Raw genomic sequence first — 5,608 nt, 5'->3', positions numbered from 1 at the left:
TTAGCTCACACAGCTTTAAAACCTGTTTGCTCAACACGGGGATATAGAATTCTATAAGATAAAGCCATAAATACGTATATCTGAGCCTTCTATCAAAAGTTACATGTAACTTCATGAAGTTGTACAAAAACACTTTATTTCGCCGAGACAGTGCGTTTCTGACTATTACATGCATTTGAATGGAGTTCTCGCACGAAACAAAGTATAGGTTTTCATTTTGTGAATAACTCGAAAATCTTAGCTCACACAGCTTTAAAACCTGTCTGCTGAACACGGGGATATTGAATTCTATGAGATAAAACCATAAATATGTGTGTCTGAGCCTTCTATCAAAAGTTACAGCTAACTTCATGAAGTTGTACAAAAAGGCTTTATTTCGCCGAGACAGTGCGTTTCTGACTATTACATGCATTTGAATGGAGTTCTCGCACGAAACAAAGTATAGGTTTTCATCTTGTGAATAACTCGAAAATCTTAGCTCAAACAGCTTTAAAACCTGTTTGCTCAACACGGGGATATAGAATTCTATAAGATAAAACCATAAATACGTGTGTCTGAGCCTTCTATCAAAAGTTACAGCTAACTTCATGAAGTTGTACAAAAAGGCTTTATTTCGCCGAGACAGTGCGTTTCTGACTATTACATGCACTTGAATGGAGTTCTCGCACGAAACAAAGTATAGGTTTTCATCTTGTGAATAACTCGAAAATCTTAGCTCACACAGCTTTAAAACCTGTTTGCTCAACCTGAGTATATAAAATTCTATAACATAAACCCATAAATATGTGGGTCTGAGCCTTCTATCAAAAGATACATGTAACTTCATGAAGTTGTACAAAAAGGCTTTATTTCGCCGAGACAGTGCGTTTCTGACTATTACATGCATTTGAATGGAGTTCTCGCACGAAACAAAGTATAGGTTTTCATTTTGTTAATAACTTTAAAATCTTAGCTCAAACAGCGTTAAAAACTGTTTGCTCAATACGGGGATATAGAATTGTATAAGATAAAGCCATAAATACGTATATCTGAGCCTTCTATCAAAAGTTACATGTAACTTCATGAAGTTGTACAACAACACTTTATTTCGCCGAGACAGTGCGTTTCTGACTATTACATGCATTTGAATGGAGTTCTCGCACGAAACAAAGTATAGGTTTTCATCTTGTGAATAACTCGAAAATCTTAGCTCAAACAGCTTTAAAACCTGTCTCCTGAACACGGGGATATTGAATTCTATGAGATAAAACCATAAATATGTGGGTCTGAGCCTTCTATCAAAAGTTACATGTAACTTCATGAAGTTGTACAAAAACACTTTATTTCGCCGAGACAGTGCGTTTCTGACTATTACATGCATTTGAATGGAGTTCTCGCAAGAAACAAAGTATAGGTTTTCATCTTGTGAATAACTCGAAAGTCTTAGCTCAAACAGCTTTAAAACCTGTTTGCTCAACACGGGGATATAGAATTCTATAAGATAAAACCATAAATATGTGGGTCTGAGCCTTCTATCAAAAGTTACATGTAACTTCATGAAGTTGTACAAAAAGGCTTTATTTCGCCGAGACAGTCCGTTTCTGACTATTACATGCATTTGAATGGAGTTCTCGCACGAAACAAAGTATAGGTTCTCATTTTGTGAATAACTCGAAAATCTTAGCTCACACAGCTTTAAAACCTTTTTGCTCAACACGGGGATATAGAATTCTATAAGATAAAGCCATAAATACGTATATATGAGCCTTCTATCAAAAGTTACAGCTAACTTCATGAAGTTGTACAAAAAGGCTTTATTTCGCCGAGCCAGTGCGTTTCTGACTATTACATGCATTTGAATGGAGTTCTCGCACGAAACAAAGTATAGGTTTTCATCTTGTGAATAACTCGAAAATCTTAGCTCACACAGCTTTAAAACCTGTTTGCTCAACCTGAGTATATAAAATTCTATAACATAAACCCATAAATATGTGGGTCTGAGCCTTCTATCAAAAGTTACATGTAACTTCATGAAGTTGTACAAAAACACTTTATTTCGACGAGACAGTGCGTTTCTGACTATTAACATGCATTTGAATGGAGTTCTCGCACGAAACAAAGTATAGGTTTTCATCTTGTGAATAACTCGAAAATCTTAGCTCACACAGCTTTAAAACCTGTTTGCTCAACACGGGGATATAGAATTCTATAAGATAAAGCCATAAATACGTATATCTGAGCCTTCTATCAAAAGTTACATGTAACTTCATGAAGTTGTACAAAAAGGCTTTATTTCGCCGAGACAGTGCGTTTCTGACTATTACATGCATTTGAATGGAGTTCTCGCAAAAAACAACGTATAGGTTTTCATCTTGTGAATAACTCGAAAGTCTTAGCTCACACAGCTTTAAAACCTGTTTGCTCAACACGGGGATATAGAATTCTATAAGATAAAGCCATAAATATGCGGGTCTGAGCCTTCTATCAAAAGTTACATGTAACTTCATGAAGTTGTACAAAAACACTTTATTTCGCCGAGACAGTGCGTTTCTGACTATTACATGCATTTGAATGGAGTTCTCGCACGAAACAAAGTATAGGTTTTCATCTTGTGAATAACTCGAAAATCTTAGCTCACACAGCTTTAAAACCTGTTTGCTCAACACGGGGATATAGAATTCTATAAGATAAAGCCATAAATATGCGGGTCTGAGCCTTCTATCAAAAGTTACATGTAACTTCATGAAGTTGTACAAAAACACTTTATTTCGCCGAGCCAGTGCGTTTCTGACTATTACATGCATTTGAATGGAGTTCTCGCACGAAACAAAGTATAGGTTTTCATTTTGTGAATAACTTGAAAATCTTAGCTCACACAGCTTTAAAACCTGTTTGCTCAACACGGGGATATTGAATTCTATGAGATAAAACCATAAATATGTGTGTCTGAGCCTTCTATCAAAAGTTACATCTACCTTCATGAAGTTGTACAAAAAGGCTTTATTTCGCCGAGACAGTGCGTTTCTGACTATTACATGCATTTGAATGGAGTTCTCGCACGAAACAAAGTATAGGTTTTCATCTTGTGAATAACTCGAAAATCTTAGCTCAAACAGCTTTAAAACCTGTTTGCTCAACACGGGGATATATAATTCTATAAGATAAAGCCATAAATACGTATATCTGAGCCTTCTATCAAAAGTTACATGTAACTTCATGAAGTTGTACAAAAAGGCTTTATTTCGCCGAGACAGTGCGTTTCTGACTATTACATGCATTTGAATGGAGTTCTCGCACGAAACAAAGTATAGGTTTTCATCTTGTGAATAACTCGAAAATCTTAGCTCAAACAGCTTTAAAACCTGTTTGCTCAACACGGGGATATATAATTCTATAAGATAAAGCCATAAATACGTATATCTGAGCCTTCTATCAAAAGTTACATCTAACTTCATGAAGTTGTACAAAAAGGCTTTATTTCGCCGAGACAGTGCGTTTCTGACTATTACATGCATTTGAATGGAGTTCTCGCACGAAACAAAGTATAGGTTTTCATCTTGTGAATAACTCGAAAATCTTAGCTCAAACAGCTTTAAAACCTGTTTGCTCAACACGGGGATATATAATTCTATAAGATAAAGCCATAAATACGTATATCTGAGCCTTCTATCAAAAGTTACATGTAACTTCATGAAGTTGTACAAAAAGGCTTTATTTCGCCGAGACAGTCCGTTTCTGACTATTACATGCATTTGAATGGAGTTCTCGCACGAAACAAAGTATAGGTTCTCATTTTGTGAATAACTCGAAAATCTTAGCTCACACAGCTTTAAAACCTTTTTGCTCAACACGGGGATATAGAATTCTATAAGATAAAGCCATAAATACGTATATATGAGCCTTCTATCAAAAGTTACAGCTAACTTCATGAAGTTGTACAAAAAGGCTTTATTTCGCCGAGCCAGTGCGTTTCTGACTATTACATGCATTTGAATGGAGTTCTCGCACGAAACAAAGTATAGGTTTTCATCTTGTGAATAACTCGAAAATCTTAGCTCACACAGCTTTAAAACCTGTTTGCTCAACCTGAGTATATAAAATTCTATAACATAAACCCATAAATATGTGGGTCTGAGCCTTCTATCAAAAGTTACATGTAACTTCATGAAGTTGTACAAAAACACTTTATTTCGACGAGACAGTGCGTTTCTGACTATTAACATGCATTTGAATGGAGTTCTCGCACGAAACAAAGTATAGGTTTTCATCTTGTGAATAACTCGAAAATCTTAGCTCACACAGCTTTAAAACCTGTTTGCTCAACACGGGGATATAGAATTCTATAAGATAAAGCCATAAATACGTATATCTGAGCCTTCTATCAAAAGTTACATGTAACTTCATGAAGTTGTACAAAAAGGCTTTATTTCGCCGAGACAGTGCGTTTCTGACTATTACATGCATTTGAATGGAGTTCTCGCACGAAACAAAGTATAGGTTTTCATTTTGTGAATAACTTGAAAATCTTAGCTCAAACAGCGTTAAAAACTGTTTGCTCAACACGGGGATATAGAATTCTATAAGATAAAGCCATAAATAAGTATATCTGAGCCTTCTATCAAAAGTTACATGTAACTTCATGAAGTTGTACAAAAACACTTTATTTCGCCGAGCCAGTGCGTTTCTGACTATTACATGCATTTGAATGGAGTTCTCGCACGAAACAAAGTATAGGTTTTCATTTTGTGAATAACTTGAAAATCTTAGCTCAAACAGCTTTAAAACCTGTCTGATGAACACGGGGATATTGAATTCTATGAGATAAAACCATAAATATGTGTGTCTGAGCCTTCTATCAAAAGTTACATCTAACTTCATGAAGTTGTACAAAAAGGCTTTATTTCGCCGAGACAGTGCGTTTCTGACTATTACATGCATTTGAATGGAGTTCTCGCACGAAACAAAGTATAGGTTTTCATTTTGTGAATAACTTGAAAATCTTAGCTCAAACAGCTTTAAAACCTGTCTGATGAACACGGGGATATTGAATTCTATGAGATAAAACCATAAATATGTGTGTCTGAGCCTTCTATCAAAAGTTACATCTAACTTCATGAAGTTGTACAAAAAGGCTTTATTTCGCCGAGACAGTGCGTTTCTGACTATTACATGCATTTGAATGGAGTTCTCGCACGAAACAAAGTATAGGTTTTCATCTTGTGAATAACTCGAAAATCTTAGCTCAAACAGCTTTAAAACCTGTTTGCTCAACACGGGGATATATAATTCTATAAGATAAAGCCATAAATACGTATATCTGAGCCTTCTATCAAAAGTTACATGTAACTTCATGAAGTTGTACAAAAACACTTTATTTCGCCGAGACAGTGCGTTTCTGACTATTACATGCATTTGAATGGAGTTCTCGCACGAAACAAAGTATAGGTTTTCATTTTGTGAATAACTTGAAAATCTTAGCTCAAACAGCTTTAAAACCTGTCTGCTGTACACGGGGATATTGAATTCTATGAGATAAAACCATAAATATGTGTGTCTGAGCCTTCTATCAAAAGTTACAGCTAACTTCATGAAGTTGTACAAAAAGGCTTTATTTCGCCGAGACAGTGCG

This window comes from Perissodus microlepis, chromosome 11 (assembly GCF_051167445.1).
Source record: "Perissodus microlepis isolate ML-2025 ecotype Zambia chromosome 11, ASM5116744v1, whole genome shotgun sequence".
NCBI lineage: Eukaryota > Metazoa > Chordata > Actinopteri > Cichliformes > Cichlidae > Perissodus > Perissodus microlepis.
The sequence above is the reverse complement of the archived record's forward strand: the minus strand, read 5'-3'. Positions refer to the sequence as shown.